Source organism: Gymnoscopelus microlampas (genome assembly GCF_963454915.1).
Source record: "Gymnoscopelus microlampas genome assembly, chromosome: 2".
Classification (NCBI taxonomy): Eukaryota; Metazoa; Chordata; class Actinopteri; order Myctophiformes; family Myctophidae; genus Gymnoscopelus; species Gymnoscopelus microlampas.
In genome coordinates, this window is record NC_139939.1 from 6251125 (window position 1) to 6271729 (window position 20605).

Here is a 20605-nt window from a genome sequence, read left to right on the forward strand (position 1 = left end):
AAAAAATATGCGATTAATATGCGATTAATCGCACTAATATATATTGAAAAAAAGAACGAAAAAGAACTGAACTAGTTCATTTTTTGAACCATGAACTTTAGTTCAAAATTTTGAATTATGAACTGAACTTTGAACTAGTTCATTTTAAAATTTGTGAACTGAACTTTGAACTAGTTCATATTTTAAGTGAACTTTCCCAACACTGATGAACAGACTGTCAGTGAGTGGATGTGAGGCCTATATTATGTACAGTGTCAGCCAGCCTACACAGTAAGCGTCATACATTATGTACAATGTACATGTCAATCAACAGTAAATGCAATATACAATCTATTGACAGTGAAACCGTTAACAGTGAGCGGTTAACCTAACAGGCAACTGTCATACTTTAGTGTACATCCAACAATCTATTTGCACAAGTGCCAGGGAAGACAGGGCTCATTAATCCAAGAACATTATTTTGTTGCCGTCGGGCAGAAACCTTCCATCTCCATGTTTCAAAAATGTTTTTTTCGTAAATAAATGCCCTGAACCATACAAGAGTGTCGCACAAAAGTAGTGAAAATAGCAGATCTAAAAGCTCACAACTGTGAGCCTGTGGATCGACTATTTTCACCATTTAATTTTTTGGTTAAATGGTAATAAAGGTTTCCACCCGGCAGCAACGATTCCCTCTATGGAGATACCTACTGAAGATGATGGTTACACACAGGGAGGTTTGACACCCCCACACCCACTAGAAATCTATTGCCCTACCACCACGGCCATCTGACAGATTCATAATGGTCATCCTCATCTTCTTCATCTTCTTCATCAGAATTCTCCTCTTCATCGTTTGATACAGATGATTTGTTTGATGATTCGTTTGAATCATCTATATCGACAACCTCCAAGGGTGTATGATCCGTCCTCAGCTTGAGAGACACACAGATGAGTTTGAAGCGATCAGCAGGCATCTCTCCCACAGTTTCCCACGTGTTCGTCTCTTCACAGTAGCACTCGATGCTCCGGGGATACCTACATGAAGAGAGACCATTAGCCGTGAGAGAAATGTCTGGTGTGGAAAAGAAGCCACCCCAAGACAAATAGGAAACCAAGACCCGCCATTTCCTGTATCTGCTTGACGTACAGTAGGTGTTGCTTCTTTAGGAGAATTAGGTTGGAGTCTATTCATTTCAATGTGAGAGTGAACTTGAACACACTGGTTACTGAGCTAAATATTGGACCAGAAGCCACACAATCTTAGCCTGGTAAACCCCTCCCTCCGGATATGAGATTTCCGGAAGGGTGGGGTTTACCAGGCTAACACAATCTTCCAAACATAGAGCACTGAAGTCCTGACGTCACTGCCTCTAGATGGCACTGTTCCGCTTGTTCGTGGCTTTATTTTTTGTGTTGAAATCTGCATTGGGGAATCTAGAGGATTACGTGCTCTATATGAAGAGGGCCCCAGCCATCATCTCAGCCAAGGATGCTAATGCAATGCCATGCTACTAATGATGGATATCACAGAGGGAGACTGTGTGTTGGAGGCAGGTTCTGGGTCAGGGGCTTTGTCACTCTTTCTTTCCAGAGCAGTGGGCTCCAAGGGCAGCGTTCTGAGTGTGGAGATCAGGGAGGACCACCACAAGAGAGCGGTGCTCAACTACAACCATTGGCGTGATTCATGGAGGCTGCGGTGAGGGGACGAGTGGCCAGATAACGTCCAGTTCTACAACGCTGACCTCCTCAAGGCATCCTCACTCCTCGCTGGCCGGGGTTTTCATTCGATCGCTCTTGACCAGGCCTTGAATTTCGTCATTTTAGGGGCAAGGCCACTTGGCCTTTGGTGTTGTAATTCTTCGGAGGGCACAAAGGCCAAATGCCAGGGCAGGAAGGCCATCCAAAAAAAAAAGTGTTTATGTCCCCGGAAATAATGCATTTAACTTGAAGGTTAAGGATGATTGTATTTTAATATGTTATAAGAATTGTATAACTATCTGTGAATATAACCCATTTATTTCACAAAATAATGTGTTGGCAAATGACCAATATTTAGTTATATAGGTCTCAATATGTCACATTCAGCCCTGGACTTCACTGACTGAAGTAGGGGTCACATTAATCACATTAGATTCACAGAATAATTAGGGGTCTTCAACCTTTTCAGGCCAGGGACCCCCAAACTGATGGGGTGATGGAGCAGGGACCCCCTACCTCGTAGGGTAGGGGGTAGGCTACTATATATATCATATATTTATGTATAAAATTGTGTTTTATATAAATACACATGAAAAAATTGCCTGCTCCTATGCACAAGTTGACCCAGTAGGTTTGCGAAAGGACCTTTCTCAGGGGCGTCAATTGGGTATGGCAAGGCATGGCAGGTGCCATACCTTGGCTCCAGAAAAAAAAATCATGAATAGTAGCCTAATGCAGGTGTAAGACCAGACCATTGTGTTTGCATTGTGTTATAGGTATAATGCATAGTTTCTATGCATTTCAGGGGTTTTGGGGGGGTTGAACCCCTAAAAAAAGGATAGATGTCCCTTATTTTAATCTCTGGGAGTTGGCAACCCTAACCTTGCCATACCTTAGCTTTTGCTGAACTGACACTACTGATCTTTCTCTACAAAATATGTATAAACATACCATGTTATTGTGCATTCATTACTAAGCTATTAAAATATGTCATGTTATGTTTAAAGACAAATTTACATTTTTAAAAAAAGAAGAAAAAAGTTTTTAAAGTTTTTAAAAACATTTTTTTTAAATCAAACAACAATTTCGCGGACCCGCTGCAGTACCTTCGGACCCCCTAGGGGTCGCGGACCCCTGTTGAAGACCTCTGAGAGATTTTATGTATTTTCCCCACAAGTTATTTTCATTCAAATGAAATGTGATTGAACTTGCACTAATAATGACTTTAGTTGATTTTCTCTCTCTTTAAAATATAGTATTTCTTAATTATTAATAATTACAGCTTGTAGATTGGCTATTTTCATGATTTTAAATAGTTTTTAAATAATAATAAAAAAGGAACATACAAGATTTCCACCTGAAAGCCATAATATATAGCCAATATATGGTTCTGTATTAGTATATTAGTCCGTTTTTGCAGATTTCATTCTAATTGGCTACTATGCCTGCATATGAATTTCATGGCCCTGGGTAGGTCACCCTGGCTTGGCGGAGATATGCCCTGTCGCGCACAAGCTCCGCACACTGCAGCAGCAGGTGAAAGCAATCACTTAAACGAGGGCTGTGTTGCGCACCAAAAAACTGACTAAAACTGTCACATTCTGCTGAAATAAACTTCCCAATTAGAACATTGTTGACAAAGGAACAGATATCATGGATGTGGTTTGCAAAAGGATTTATTTCTTGTCCATCAGAGCGGTGAGGTCACTCTTTTGTATGATATTGATAGCCTACACTTTTAATTTGTTTGCAGTTATTCTGTTGCTTGCTTTATATTAAGACTCATAATTTGGGGATTTTGCTGTATTTTATTAGATGTATTCATCTATATTTTGCTGTTGAAAAAAACATCGGGGCACATCGGTCTGTAGGACTACAGAATCCTCTCTCTCTCTCTTTCTCTCTCAGGCTAGAAATTAAACCTACCATTGATTAGTTCAGGCGGCGTTAGATTTATCGCCTGTTTGGCCCGGTAATGCTTTTGTGTCTATTACACTGTGTTGCGGGATTCCCAAGGTTCATAGGAGGCTTAAAATCAAACCTACCTACCACTGTGCATGTTGTAGCTGCGCAGCTCAACCAAAGGGACTGGTGACTAAAAAAAAACGTATTGACAAGAAAATCGCGCAGAGGAAAAACTGTGAAATCAGTTGCTGGGCGCAGCTGGGGCACCACGGCCACTGTGGCCTTGAAGGCATGTCATTATTCGAGGGGCACACGGCCAATGAGAGGGGCAACGACGGCCATGGCCGCCGTGGCCGCCGTGAAATTCCTGCCCTGCTCTTGACATGGTGAGTCCCCAGTTGGTCTTACCCACTGTGCTTCCTCATCTTCACCCTGGGACTGTGTGCGCAGTCTACTTGACAAACATAACGCAGGTCGTAGAACTGTTGGATGGGATTCGATGTTCGGCACTACCTCTGCTGTGTGAACGCATCATTGAGGTGCCATACCGAGACTGGCTGGTGGCCCCAGCACGCCAGAAAGATGGCAGCTTCTGTGTCAGTAAACCCATCGCCGATGAAGTAGTAGAAGAGGCAAATGGAAAAAGAAGAAAGAAGGAGAAAGAAGCGTTGACCACCAAGGAACATCCACCTTTTGGGAGTGTCCCCTACATTGCTAGACCCCATCATGTACAAATGAGCCACACAGCATTCCTGATCAAACTAAGGAAGTGTTTCCGGTAAAACAACAAAGAATACACCCAGTCAAATCCCACTATACACTCATATATATGTAACTGTTCTGATGCTATTTGAAATAATTTTCATAAAAGCTATTTATTTTAAAAATAAAATAAACTAGAAAAAGTGCTCCTCGGAGCACAGGTCTCCGCCAGGTCAGGTAGGTTATTGTGGCCTCCTGGTGGCGCTATAATAGGCCAATGTGAAAAGGGTGGCATTTCTTCTTAGGCCTTTCAATGGGATGACACTGCATTCATGATTTGAGGCATTTTGTTCCAAAAATGTGTTTTGCTAAATTAGACCTGCTGGTGGCGCTAAAGGCCAATGTGAATGTGAAAAGGGGGGCATTTCTTCCTCGGCCTAGTGGGAATCTGCATGCAAACTTTCACGGAAATTGCACACTGCATTCATGTTTTGAGGCATTTTGTTTAAAACTGACCAATCCTGCAAACTTTGGAAGCCACTGTAAGCCAAATAGGATGGAATATGAAATATCGGACAGATCCATCAGAATCACATGACTATGGAGATGCAGTGTACCAATTTGCGTGTTTTTTGGACATAATCTGAAGGAATAATCTCCAAAAATGTATTTTACATAAATCGGCCTCCTGGTGGCGCTGTAAAAAGCAGATGTGAAAAATGCAGTCCAATGTTTTTCCTTGGCCTCTAGGGAGTGTGCGTGCAAAGTTTCACGCAGATCGGTGCAGTTATAGTTAAAAATGCAAATCGGCCAGTTATAGCGCCACCATGAGGCTGATTTGAAAATGTTCAAGTGGCATTTCTTCCTCGGCCTAGTGGGAATGTGCGTGTGCAATTTTATGGAAATGGCAAGCTGCGTTCATGATTGGAGGCAGTTTGTTCAAAACGGACCAATCCTGCAAACTTTGGAAGCCAACCTTAGCCAATGAGGATGCAATATGGGAAATCAGACAGATCCGGGTTGATCACATGACTATAGAGATACTGTGTACCGATTTGCATGACGTTTGGTTAAAAGCTGTAGGTGTAATGAGAAAAAATGGGTTTTGCACAAATCGGCCTCCTGGTGGCGCTATAACAGGCCCATGTGAAAAATGTGGGGCAGAGGTTCTGAATTGGCATCCAGGGAGTGGGTGTGCACAGTTTCGCAGCGACCGGGCCAACGGTGCCGGAGATTAGCTGTTAACACACAGACAGGACACACACACACACACACACACACACGGACGGACGGACGGACGGAGGGTAAAACATACTCTCTCGCCATGCCTTTCGGCCTGGCGGAGACAATGAAAAAAGTAATTTAAAAAAATGCAAGTGGATAAATCTGTATCTAAACCTATCCAACGTGAAACTATGGCTTTCATTTAACTTCTCATTACAGAGGATAATTCAAACATCATGGTTCACATTCAGGGTTTCAATATACAAATGGCCTTGAATAGTATAATAGAGATGAGGTTTGTCAGAACAGAAGGCTCAAACATTCAATATGAAATATATATATATATATACAGTATATATATATATATATATATATATATATATATATATATATATATATATATATATATATATATATATATATATAAATAAATAAATAAATAAACAAACAAACAAACAAACAAACAAACAAACAAACAAACAAGCATGTTTGTTTCATGTTTTCTATAAAGAAACACCTGGGACGTATCATCAGTGTTGTAGCCTGGGGTCATCGGGTGTTTCGGGTCTCGCAACAACATACAACCTCGCCCAGGTGACCCAGCCGGGGTTGATCAAGCCCCAACTTACGTCCCAGTAGCTACCCACGGCCAGTCCTATAGGGAAAGACAGGGCCACTCAGTCCGCTTCTCCGGAACTACTCTGCTGGGACTCGGGGAGGCTCTGGCACGTGGAGGGACTAGGCTCTGTAGGTTGTCTCCTGGCCAGGCTCCTCCTTCGTCTCACCAGGTCCAGGACCTGAGGGCTGTACCAGATCCATTGTACAACCCCGATCCAAACAGTTGCTTCTGGCGTGATGGTTCCTTGGGCCGTGGTGGTACTGCAGGCTCCACTTGCGGCTTGCTTGAATGACCCTCCTCAAGGCCTCACCGTGGATTTGTTGGGCTTCTTCCTCACGGAAGACGCAGGCTGGGGCGCTAACCCATACTGCTCCCGGACATGTACAGTTTTGACATGTTTGTGATTGAAAAAAGGTTGACTTTATATCACTTCACACATCATCTGTCTGTTATTGAGTTTATGGTTATGTGCCAACATATGATCACAATAACTACGTATGTAATGATGATTAACTGTAGAAGTTGTTTACTGTTAATTGCTCCATTATGCAAATTATTTAAAAGAATGCTACTAAATCTTATTTTATGTGGAAGACCAGGTGAATGCAATGATCTACCCTGTACGATATAAAACCAGTAGTACTAGAGGTCCTGGTAGGATATAAAACCAGCAGTTCTAGAGGTCCTGGTTGGATATAAAACCAACAGTACTAGAGGTCCTAGAAGGATATAAAACCAGCAGTACTAAAGGTCCTGGTAGGATGTATTTAACACATGGCTGTAAGGCAATCAAATAATTCTATTCATGACTAACATTTGGATGCATGTTGAGTCTGAATCAAACAGTTATGGAGACATTTATTCATACACAGTATGTCCACCTAATTACTGATAATCAGGTGATAAAACACAGGTTGGAGGAATGAAGAGGAACCACTGGGCTGCATTAGGCCAGGGTTAAGTAATAATAAGAAAGAAATCCATAAAAGAAAACATTAAAGACATTAAGATCAGTCTTTATTGATCCCCATGGTGAATTTGGGTGTAATAGCAGCACTGCAGTAGGCATGAAACAAGATTACAAATAAGAATCAAATACAAATAAGGGGAAAACAAGTAACACAGATTGAATATAAAAATAAAAGTAGGAGAGTCTGACCTAGCCATCAGCACTTGAACAGACCTGGACTGCATAGTGTGAACGATGGCTAAATATATAGGCATACTATAAGTATAAGGCACAATCTATCACCAGAATATGAACATATCTACAGTGTACTGTATGTGAAACAAAAACACGGTGTGCTCTTGATTAGAGCATATAACTTCTTACAGTGGAACTAGATGTGTGGTTCTCAAAAAAACTAAATGTGTGGTTCTCAAAAAAAGTTCTAAAAAAAAACTCAACAAAACTATTTTGCTGTGATATGCAAATGTAATTGGGCCTCCGAACCATTATGTGTGTACTGTATAAGGACTGAACCTAGGTTGAATAATCTGTCCTTATATAGCGTTTGTAACTTTTCAATGTGTTACATTAATTCCTAGAGACAAACATGGAACAAAGATGTTTGTCTTTCTGCATCATCAATATATACAGATCATCTTGTCCAAAATAAAATAAAAATAGGAACAAAAATAAATCAAATAGGAACTAGTTGTTGTACAAACTGGCAGACACAAATAGAAAGACAAACTAAAATAAAATAAAGAAATAAAATTGCATGGCATTGATGTTTACACAATATAGGTAACTTACCACCACCACCACCCTCATTATCAGACCAAAAAGAAAATAACAAACTAGCAACTCAGACTAGCAACTCTTATGAGGCAAAATAGCTAATTAAAGGCTTTTTAATAATTATATCCATGGCTTGTTGAACTTTTGAGTGTGCTTGAAGTTATCCTAATGACTTCTCTGTCTTAGTATATATACGAACAGACTGTCCGTGAGTGGATGTGAGGCCAATATATGTACAGTGTCAGCCAGCCTACACAGTAAGCGTCATACATTATGTACAATGTGGCCTACATGTCAATCAACAGTAAATGCAATATACAATCTATTGACAGTGAAACCGTTAACAGTGAGCGGTTAACCTAAGAGGCAACTGTCATACTTTAGTGTACATCCAACAATCTATTTGCACATGTGCCAGGGAAGACAGGGCTCATTAATCCAAGAACATTATTTTGTTGCCGTCGGGCAGAAACCTTCCATCTCCATGTTTCAAAATGTTTTTTCGTAAATAAATGCCCTGAACCATACAAGAGTGTCGCACAAAAGTAGTGAAAATAGCAGATCTAAAAGCTCACAACTGTGAGCCTGTGGATCGACTATTTTCACCATTTAATTTTTTTGTTAAATGGTAATAAAGGTTTCCACCCGGCAGCAACGATTCCCTCTATGGAGATACCTACTGAAGATGATGGTTGCACACAGGGAGGTTTGACACCCCGACACCCCACTAGAAATCTATTTCCCTACCACCACGGCCATCTGACAGATTCATAATGGTCATCCTCATCTTCTTATTCATCAGAATTCTCCTCTTCATCGTTTGATACAGATGATTTGTTTGATGATTCGTTTGAATCATCTATATCGACAACCTCCAAGGGTGTATGATCCGTCCTCAGCTTGAGAGACACACAGATGAGTTTGAAGCGATCAGCAGGCATCTCTCCCACAGTTTCCCACGTGTTCGTCTCTTCACAGTAGCACTCGATGCTCCGGGGATACCTACATGAAGAGAGACCATTAGCCGTTGAGAGAAATGTCTGGTGTGGAAAAGAAGCCACCCCAAGACAAATAGTAAACCAAGACCCGCCATTTCCTGTATCTGCTTGACGTACAGTAGGTGTTGCTTCTTTAGGAGAATTAGGTTGGAGTCTATTAATTTCAATGTGAGAGTGAACTTGAACACACTGGACCAGAAGCCACACAATCTTAGCCTGGTAAACCCCTCCCTCCGGATATGAGATTTCCGGAAGGGTGGGGTTTACCAGGCTAACACAATCTTCCAAACATAGAGCACTGAAGTCCTGACGTCACTGCCTCTAGATGGCACTGTTCCGCTGGTTCGTGGCTTTATTTTTTGTGTTGATATCCGCATTGGGGAATCTAGAGGATTACGTGCTCTATATGAAGAGGGCCCCAGCCATCATCTCAGCCAAGGATGCTAATGCCATGCTACTTGTGAGGAAGGGACCTCGGTGCAACAGTGGTTTGAGTAATCACGTATGAAATAATAGACTCCGGTCAGAGAATCCTTTTGGAGGCTTTACTGATGAAGCTCAGGGTACAGGGTATGCAGTATGTGTGTGGTCTCTAATACAGAGAAATATAAAGCAGATAAACAACACAAATTACAGTTCACAATCATGTCAAATACAGGGTCACAGTGACCTTCCAATAGAACATCAATTAACTGTATCTGCAACACCTGGCACAATCATGTCGCATACAGGGTCACAGTGACCTCCTTTCAATAGGGCACTAATTAGCTATGCCTATGACACCTGGCACAGTCACCTCATTAACCAAACAATGAAACAAACTCCAAATTGCATCTTACACAATACATATATAGCCCACAGTTAACGTAGATACGTACACCAGAAGCATGAGTAAACAGTCACATTATGTATTTAAGCAGCACTTCAACTCACTGATATACAGTATGATGGACTCAGTTTACCAAACATCATGATGCAGCTTTAAATGTAAAGTAAACATAAACTTTGGCACATTAGAGAAATAAGCGTGATCTACAACTCAAACATTGTCCCTCACCTGCGTCATGCACGCACACAAACAAAAACATAGAAAAAGGCAGAGAGCTGGTCCTGTGGCATGTTGCTCAGAGCAGCTCTGCTCACTGAATGAAGCCCTGCTAGTCTCTGACTCAGCCTTGATTGCGTTCAGGTGTGCCAATCCTAATTGGATCAGAATTGGCTTCAGGTGCGCAGCAAGGGCTTTTGTAGGCCTACACTACTAATGATGGATATCACAGAGGGAGACTGTGTGTTGGAGGCAGGTTCTGGGTCAGGGGCTTTGTCACTCTTTCTTTCCAGAGCAGTGGGCTCCAAGGGCAGCGTTCTGAGTGTGGAGATCAGGGAGGACCACCACAAGAGAGCGGTGCTCAACTACAACCATTGGCGTGATTCATCGAGGGGACGAGTGGCCAGATAACGTCCAGTTCTACAACGCTGACCTCCTCAAGGCATCCTCACTCCTCGCTGGCCGGGGTTTTCATTCGATCGCTCTTGACATGGTGAGTCCCCAGTTGGTCTTACCCACTGTGCTTCCTCATCTTCACCCTGGGATTGTGTGCGCAGTCTACTTGACAAACATAACGCAGGTCGTAGAACTGTTGGATGGGATTCGATGTTCGGCACTACCTCTGCTGTGTGAACGCATCATTGAGGTGCCATACCGAGACTGGCTGGTGGCCCCAGCACGCCAGAAAGATGGCAGCTTCTGTGTCAGTAAACCTATCGCCGATGAAGTAGTAGAAGAGGCAAATGGAAAAAGAAGAAAGAAGGAGAAAGAAGCGTTGACCACCAAGGAACATCCACCTTTTGGGAGTGTCCCCTACATTGCTAGACCCATCATGTACAAATGAGCCACACAGCATTCCTGATCAAACTAAGGAAGTGTTTCCGGTAAAACAACAAAGAATACACCCAGTCAAATCCCACTATGCACTCATATATATGTAACTGTTCTGATGCTATTTGAAATAATTTTCATAAAAGTTATTTATTTTAAAAATAAAATAAATGAAAAAAGTAATTTAAAAAAATGCAAGTGGATAAATCTGTATCTAAACCTATCCAACGTGAAACTATGGCTTTCATTTAACTTCTCATTACAGAGGATAATTCAAACATCATGGTTCACAATCAGGGTTTCAATATACAAATGGCCTTGAATAGTATAATAGAGATGAGGTTTGTCAGAACAGAAGGCTCAAACATTCAATATGAAATATATATATATATATATTCAGTATATATATATATATATATATATATATATATATATATATATATATATATATATATATATATATATATATATATATATATATATAAATAAATAAATAAATAAACATGTTTGTTTCATGTTTTCTATAAAGAAACACCTGGGACGTATCATCAGTGTTGTAGCCTGGGGTCATCGGGTGTTTCGGGTCTCGCAACAACATACAACCTCGCCCAGGTGACCCAGCCGGGGTTGATCAAGCCCCAACTTACGTCCCAGTAGCTACCCACGGCCAGTCCTATAGGGAAAGACAGGGCCACTCAGTCCGCTTCTCCGGAACTACTCTGCTGGGACTCGGGGAGGCTCTGGCACGTGGAGGGACTAGGCTCTGTAGGTTGTCTCCTGGCCAGGCTCCTCCTTCGTCTCACCAGGTCCAGGACCTGAGGGCTGTACCAGATCCATTGTACAACCCCGATCCAAACATTTCCTTCTGGCGTGATGGTTCCTTGGGCCGTGGTGGTACTGCAGGCTCCACTTGCGGCTTGCTTGAATGACCCTCCTCAAGGCCTCACCGTGGATTTGTTGGGCTTCTTCCTCACGGAAGACGCAGGCTGGGGCGCTAACCCATACTGCTCCCGGACATGTACAGTTTTGACATGTTTGTGATTGAAAAAAGGTTGACTTTATATCACTTCACACATCATCTGTCTGTTATTGAGTTTATGGTTATGTGCCAACATATGATCACGATAACTACGTATGTAATGATGATTAACTGTAGAAGTTGTTTACTGTTAATTGCTCCATTATGCAAATTATTTAAAATAATGCTACTAAATCTTATTTTATGTGGAAGACCAGGTGAATGCAATGATCTACCCTGTACGATATAAAACCAGTAGTACTAGAGGTCCTGGTAGGATATAAAACCAGCAGTACTAGAGGTCCTGGTTGGATATAAAACCAACAGTACTAGAGGTCCTAGAAGGATATAAAACCAGCAGTACTAAAGGTCCTGGTAGGATGTATTTAACACATGGCTGTAAGGCAATCAAATAATTCTATTCATGACTAACATTTGGATGCATGTTGAGTCTAAATCAAACAGAGTTATGGAGACATTTATTCATACACAGTATGTCCACCTAATTACTGATAATCAGGTGATAAAACACAGGTTGGAGGAATGAAGAGGAACCACTGGGCTGCATTAGGCCAGGGTTAAGTAATAATAAGAAAGAAATCCATAAAAGAAAACATTAAAGACATTAAGATCAGTCTTTATTGATCCCCATGGTGAATTTGGGTGTAATAGCAGCACTGCAGTAGGCATGAAACAAGATTACAAAGAAGAATCAAATACAAATAAGGGGAAAACAAGTAACACAGATTGAATATAAAAATAAAAGTAGGAGAGTCTGACCTAGCCATCAGCACTTGAACTGACCTGGACTGCATAGTGTGAACGATGGCTAAATATATAGGCATACTATAAGTATAAGGCACAATCTATCACCAGAATATGAACATATCTACAGTGTACTGTATGTGAAACAAAAACACCGTGTGCTCTTGATTAGAGCATATAACTAAAACTAAAGCATAAAACTAAATGTGTGGTTCTCAAAAAAAGTTCTAAAAAAAAACTCAACAAAATTATTTTGCTGTGATATGCAAATGTAATTGGGCCTCCGAACCATTATGTGTGTACTGTATAAGGACTGAACCTAGGTTGAATAATCTGTCCTTATATAGCGTTTGTAACTTTTCAATGTGTTACATTAATTCCTAGAGACAAACATGGAACAAAGATGTTTGTCTTTCTGCATCATCAATATATACAGATCATCTTGTCCAAAATAAAATAAAAAATAGGAACAAAAATAAATCAAATAGGAACTAGTTGTTGTACAAACTGGCAGACACAAATAGAAAGACAAACTAAAATAAAATAAAGAAATAAAATTGCATGGCATTGATGTTTACACAATATAGGTAACTTACCACCACCACCACCCTCATTATCAGACCAAAAAGAAAATAACAAACTAGCAACTCAGACTAGCAACTCTTATGAGGCAAAATAGCTAATTAAAGGCTTTTTAATAATTATATCCATGGCTTGTTGAACTTTTGAGTGTGCTTGAAGTTATCCTAATGACTTCTCTGTCTTAGTATATATACGAACAGACTGTCAGTGAGTGGATGTGAGGCCAATATATGTACAGTGTCAGCCAGCCTACACAGTAAGCGTCATACATTATGTACAATGTAGGCCTACATGTCAATCAACAGTAAATGCAATATACAATCTATTGACAGTGAAACCGTTAACAGTGAGCGGTTAACCTAAGAGGCAACTGTCATACTTTAGTGTACATCCAACAATCTATTTGCACATGTGCCAGGGAAGACAGGGATCATTAATCCAAGATCATTATTTTGTTGCCGTCGGGCAGAAACCTTCCATCTCCAAGTTTCAAAATGTTTTTTCGTAAATAAATGCCCTGAACCATACAAGAGTGTCGCACAAAAGTAGTGAAAATAGCAGATCTAAAAGCTCACAACTGTGAGCCTATGTGAATCGACTATTTTCACCATTTAATTTTTTTGTTAAATGGTAATAAAAGGTTTCCACCCGGCAGCAACGATTCCCTCTATGGAGATACCTACTGAAGATGATGGTTGCACACAGGGAGGTTTGACACCCCCACACCCCACTAGAAATCTATTGCCCTACCACCACGGCCATCTGACAGATTCATAATGGTCATCCTCATCTTCTTCATCAGAATTCTCCTCTTCATCGTTTGATACAGATGATTTGTTTGATGATTCGTTTGAATCATCTATATCGACAACCTCCAAGGGTGTATGATCCGTCCTCAGCTTGAGAGACACACAGATGAGTTTGAAGCGATCAGCAGGCATCTCTCCCACAGTTTCCCACGTGTTCGTCTCTTCACAGTAGCACTCGATGCTCCGGGGATACCTACATGAAGAGAGACCATTAGCCGTGAGAGAAATGTCTGGTGTGGAAAAGAAGCCACCCCAAGACAAATAGGAAACCAAGACCCACCATTTCCTGTATCTGCTTGACGTACAGTAGGTGTTGCTTCTTTAGGAGAATTAGGTTGGAGTCTATTAATTTCAATGTGAGAGTGAACTTGAACACACTGGTTACTGAGCTAAATATTGGACCAGAAGCCACACAATCTTAGCCTGTCCCTCCGGATATGAGATTTCCGGAAGGGTGGGGTTTACCAGGCTAACACAATCTTCCAAACATAGAGCACTGAAGTCCTGACGTCACTGCCTCTAGATGGCACTGTTCCGCTGGTTCGTGGCTTTATTTTTTGTGTTGAAATCCGCATTGGGGAATCTAGAGGATTACGTGCTCTATATGAAGAGGGCCCCAGCCATTATCTCAGCAAAGGATGCTAATGCCATGCTACTTGTGAGGAAGGGACCTCGGTGCAACAGTGGTTTGAGTAATCACGTATGAAATAATAGACTCCGGTCAGAGAATCCTTTTGGAGGCTTTACTGATGAAGCTCAGGGTACAGGGTATGCAGTATGTGTGTGGTCTCTAATACAGAGAAATATAAAGCAGATAAACAACACAAATTACAGTTCACAATCATGTCAAATACAGGGTCACAGTGACCTTCCAATAGAACATCAATTAACTGTATCTGCAACACCTGGCACAATCATGTCGCATACAGGGTCACAGTGACCTCCTTTCAATAGGGCACTAATTAGCTATGCCTATGACACCTGGCACAGTCACCTCATTAACCAAACAATGAAACAAACTCCAAATTGCATCTTACACAATACATATATAGCCCACAGTTAACGTAGATACGTACATCACAAGCATGAGTAAACAGTCACATTATGTATTTAAGCAGCACTTCAACTCACTGATATAAAGTATGATGGACTCAGTTTACCAAACATCATGATGCAGCTTTAAATGTAAAGTAAACATAAACTTTGGCACATTAGAGAAATAAGCGTGATCTACAACTCAAACATTGTCCCTCACCTGCGTCATGCACGCACACAAACAAAAACATAGAAAAAGGCAGAGCTCTGGTCCTGTGGCATGTTGCTCAGAGCAGCTCTGCTCACTGAATGAAGCCCTGCTAGTCTCTGACTCAGCCTTGATTGCGTTTAGGTGTGCCAATCCTAATTGGATCAGAATTGGCTTCAGGTGCGCAGCAAGGGCTTTTGTAGGCCTACACTACTAATGATGGATATCACAGAGGGAGACTGTGTGTTGGAGGCAGGTTCTGGGTCAGGGGCTTTGTCACTCTTTCTTTCCAGAGCAGTGGGCTCCAAGGGCAGCGTTCTGAGTGTGGAGATCAGGGAGGACCACCACAAGAGAGCGGTGCTCAACTACAACCATTGGCGTGATTCATCGAGGGGACGAGTGGCCAGATAACGTCCAGTTCTACAACGCTGACCTCCTCAAGGCATCCTCACTCCTCGCTGGCCGGGGTTTTCATTCGATCGCTCTTGACATGGTGAGTCCCCAGTTGGTCTTACCCACTGTGCTTCCTCATCTTCACCCTGGGATTGTGTGCGCAGTCTACTTGACAAACATAACGCAGGTCGTAGAACTGTTGGATGGGATTCGATGTTCGGCACTACCTCTGCTGTGTGAACGCATCATTGAGGTGCCATACCGAGACTGGCTGGTGGCCCCAGCACGCCAGAAAGATGGCAGCTTCTGTGTCAGTAAACCTATCGCCGATGAAGTAGTAGAAGAGGCAAATGGAAAAAGAAGAAAGAAGGAGAAAGAAGCGTTGACCACCAAGGAACATCCACCTTTTGGGAGTGTCCCCTACATTGCTAGACCCATCATGTACAAATGAGCCACACAGCATTCCTGATCAAACTAAGGAAGTGTTTCCGGTAAAACAACAAAGAATACACCCAGTCAAATCCCACTATGCACTCATATATATGTAACTGTTCTGATGCTATTTGAAATAATTTTCATAAAAGTTATTTATTTTAAAAATAAAATAAATGAAAAAAGTAATTTAAAAAAATGCAAGTGGATAAATCTGTATCTAAACCTATCCAACGTGAAACTATGGCTTTCATTTAACTTCTCATTACAGAGGATAATTCAAACATCATGGTTCACAATCAGGGTTTCAATATACAAATGGCCTTGAATAGTATAATAGAGATGAGGTTTGTCAGAACAGAAGGCTCAAACATTCAATATGAAATATATATATATATATATTCAGTATATATATATATATATATATATATATATATATATATATATATATATATATATATATATATATATAAATAAATAAATAAACATGTTTGTTTCATGTTTTCTATAAAGAAACACCTGGGACGTATCATCAGTGTTGTAGCCTGGGGTCATCGGGTGTTTCGGGTCTCGCAACAACATACAACCTCGCCCAGGTGACCCAGCCGGGGTTGATCAAGCCCCAACTTACGTCCCAGTAGCTACCCACGGCCAGTCCTATAGGGAAAGACAGGGCCACTCAGTCCGCTTCTCCGGAACTACTCTGCTGGGACTCGGGGAGGCTCTGGCACGTGGAGGGACTAGGCTCTGTAGGTTGTCTCCTGGCCAGGCTCCTCCTTCGTCTCACCAGGTCCAGGACCTGAGGGCTGTACCAGATCCATTGTACAACCCCGATCCAAACATTTCCTTCTGGCGTGATGGTTCCTTGGGCCGTGGTGGTACTGCAGGCTCCACTTGCGGCTTGCTTGAATGACCCTCCTCAAGGCCTCACCGTGGATTTGTTGGGCTTCTTCCTCACGGAAGACGCAGGCTGGGGCGCTAACCCATACTGCTCCCGGACATGTACAGTTTTGACATGTTTGTGATTGAAAAAAGGTTGACTTTATATCACTTCACACATCATCTGTCTGTTATTGAGTTTATGGTTATGTGCCAACATATGATCACAATAACTACGTATGTAATGATGATTAACTGTAGAAGTTGTTTACTGTTAATTGCTCCATTATGCAAATTATTTAAAATAATGCTACTAAATCTTATTTTATGTGGAAGACCAGGTGAATGCAATGATCTACCCTGTACGATATAAAACCAGTAGTACTAGAGGTCCTGGTAGGATATAAAACCAGCAGTACTAGAGGTCCTGGTTGGATATAAAACCAACAGTACTAGAGGTCCTAGAAGGATATAAAACCAGCAGTACTAAAGGTCCTGGTAGGATGTATTTAACACATGGCTGTAAGGCAATCAAATAATTCTATTCATGACTAACATTTGGATGCATGTTGAGTCTAAATCAAACAGAGTTATGGAGACATTTATTCATACACAGTATGTCCACCTAATTACTGATAATCAGGTGATAAAACACAGGTTGGAGGAATGAAGAGGAACCACTGGGCTGCATTAGGCCAGGGTTAAGTAATAATAAGAAAGAAATCCATAAAAGAAAACATTAAAGACATTAAGATCAGTCTTTATTGATCCCCATGGTGAATTTGGGTGTAATAGCAGCACTGCAGTAGGCATGAAACAAGATTACAAAGAAGAATCAAATACAAATAAGGGGAAAACAAGTAACACAGATTGAATATAAAAATAAAAGTAGGAGAGTCTGACCTAGCCATCAGCACTTGAACTGACCTGGACTGCATAGTGTGAACGATGGCTAAATATATAGGCATACTATAAGTATAAGGCACAATCTATCACCAGAATATGAACATATCTACAGTGTACTGTATGTGAAACAAAAACACCGTGTGCTCTTGATTAGAGCATATAACTAAAACTAAAGCATAAAACTAAATGTGTGGTTCTCAAAAAAAGTTCTAAAAAAAAACTCAACAAAATTATTTTGCTGTGATATGCAAATGTAATTGGGCCTCCGAACCATTATGTGTGTACTGTATAAGGACTGAACCTAGGTTGAATAATCTGTCCTTATATAGCGTTTGTAACTTTTCAATGTGTTACATTAATTCCTAGAGACAAACATGGAACAAAGATGTTTGTCTTTCTGCATCATCAATATATACAGATCATCTTGTCCAAAATAAAAAAAAAAAATAGGAACAAAAATAAATCAAATAGGAACTAGTTGTTGTACAAACTGGCAGACACAAATAGAAAGACAAACTAAAATAAAATAAAGAAATAAAATTGCATGGCATTGATGTTTACACAATATAGGTAACTTACCACCACCACCACCCTCATTATCAGACCAAAAAGAAAATAACAAACTAGCAACTCAGACTAGCAACTCTTATGAGGCAAAATAGCTAATTAAAGGCTTTTTAATAATTATATCCATGGCTTGTTGAACTTTTGAGTGTGCTTGAAGTTATCCTAATGACTTCTCTGTCTTAGTATATATACGAACAGACTGTCAGTGAGTGGATGTGAGGCCAATATATGTACAGTGTCAGCCAGCCTACACAGTAAGCGTCATACATTATGTACAATGTAGGCCTACATGTCAATCAACAGTAAATGCAATATACAATCTATTGACAGTGAAACCGTTAACAGTGAGCGGTTAACCTAAGAGGCAACTGTCATACTTTAGTGTACATCCAACAATCTATTTGCACATGTGCCAGGGAAGACAGGGATCATTAATCCAAGATCATTATTTTGTTGCCGTCGGGCAGAAACCTTCCATCTCCAAGTTTCAAAATGTTTTTTCGTAAATAAATGCCCTGAACCATACAAGAGTGTCGCACAAAAGTAGTGAAAATAGCAGATCTAAAAGCTCACAACTGTGAGCCTATGTGAATCGACTATTTTCACCGTTTAATTTTTTTGTTAAATGGTAATAAAAGGTTTCCACCCGGCAGCAACGATTCCCTCTATGGAGATACCTACTGAAGATGATGGTTGCACACAGGGAGGTTTGACACCCCCACACCCCACTAGAAATCTATTGCCCTACCACCACGGCCATCTGACAGATTCATAATGGTCATCCTCATCTTCTTCATCAGAATTCTCCTCTTCATCGTTTGATACAGATGATTTGTTTGATGATTCGTTTGAATCATCTATATCGACAACCTCCAAGGGTGTATGATCCGTCCTCAGCTTGAGAGACACACAGATGAGTTTGAAGCGATCAGCAGGCATCTCTCCCACAGTTTCCCACGTGTTCGTCTCTTCACAGTAGCACTCGATGCTCCGGGGATACCTACATGAAGAGAGACCATTAGCCGTGAGAGAAATGTCTGGTGTGGAAAAGAAGCCACCCCAAGACAAATAGGAAACCAAGACCCACCATTTCCTGTATCTGCTTGACGTACAGTAGGTGTTGCTTCTTTAGGAGAATTAGGTTGGAGTCTATTAATTTCAATGTGAGAGTGAACTTGAACACACTGGTTACTGAGCTAAATATTGGACCAGAAGCCACACAATCTTAGCCTGTCCCTCCGGATATGAGATTTCCGGAAGGGTGGGGTTTACCAGGCTAACACAATCTTCCAAACATAGAGCACTGAAGTCCTGACGTCACTGCCTCTAGATGGCACTGTTCCGCTGGTTCGTGGCTTTATTTTTTGTGTTGAAATCCGCATTGGGGAATCTAGAGGATTACGTGCTCTATATGAAGAGGGCCCCAGCCATTATCTCAGCAAAGGATGCTAATGCCATGCTACTTGTGAGGAAGGGACCTCGGTGCAACAGTGGTTTGAGTAATCACGTATGAAATAATAGACTCCGGTCAGAGAATCCTTTTGGAGGCTTTACTGATGAAGCTCAGGGTACAGGGTATGCAGTATGTGTGTGGTCTCTAATACAGAGAAATATAAAGCAGATAAACAACACAAATTACAGTTCACAATCATGTCAAATACAGGGTCACAGTGACCTTCCAATAGAACATCAATTAACTGTATCTGCAACACCTGGCACAATCATGTCGCATACAGGGTCACAGTGACCTCCTTTCAATAGGGCACTAATTAGCTATGCCTATGACACCTGGCACAGTCACCTCATTAACCAAACAATGAAACAAACTCCAAATTGCATCTTACACAATACATATATAGCCCACAGTTAACGTAGATACGTACATCACAAGCATGAGTAAACAGTCACATTATGTATTTAAGCAGCACTTCAACTCACTGATATACAGTATGATGGACTCAGTTTACCAAACATCATGATGCAGCTTTAAATGTAAAGTAAACATAAACTTTGGCACATTAGAGAAATAAGCGTGATCTACAACTCAAACATTGTCCCTCACCTGCGTCATGCACGCACACAAACAAAAACATAGAAAAAGGCAGAGCTCTGGTCCTGTGGCATGTTGCTCAGAGCAGCTCTGCTCACTGAATGAAGCCCTGCTAGTCTCTGACTCAGCCTTGATTGCGTTTAGGTGTGCCAATCCTAATTGGATCAGAATTGGCTTCAGGTGCGCAGCAAGGGCTTTTGTACACTACTAGTG

The 20605-nt window shown here is 41.2% G+C and overlaps 3 pseudogenes across 3 annotated transcripts; all 3 read left to right on the forward strand.

Moving 5' to 3' along the window:
• The first annotated feature begins 1356 nt into the window (after positions 1–1356).
• LOC311053496 (tRNA (adenine(58)-N(1))-methyltransferase, mitochondrial-like) lies at positions 1357–4367 on the forward strand (annotated as a pseudogene). Its single transcript has 2 exons — positions 1357–1796; positions 3984–4367. The product of its transcript is annotated as a tRNA (adenine(58)-N(1))-methyltransferase, mitochondrial-like (transcript).
• Positions 4368–9197: 4830 nt separating this feature from the next.
• LOC311053506 (tRNA (adenine(58)-N(1))-methyltransferase, mitochondrial-like) lies at positions 9198–10805 on the forward strand (annotated as a pseudogene). Its single transcript has 2 exons — positions 9198–9332; positions 10134–10805. The product of its transcript is annotated as a tRNA (adenine(58)-N(1))-methyltransferase, mitochondrial-like (transcript).
• A 3640-nt stretch (positions 10806–14445) lies between these two features.
• Positions 14446–16053, forward strand: LOC311053513 (tRNA (adenine(58)-N(1))-methyltransferase, mitochondrial-like; annotated as a pseudogene). The gene is made up of 2 exons: positions 14446–14580; positions 15382–16053. The product of its transcript is annotated as a tRNA (adenine(58)-N(1))-methyltransferase, mitochondrial-like (transcript).
• Positions 16054–20605: the final 4552 nt, after the last annotated feature.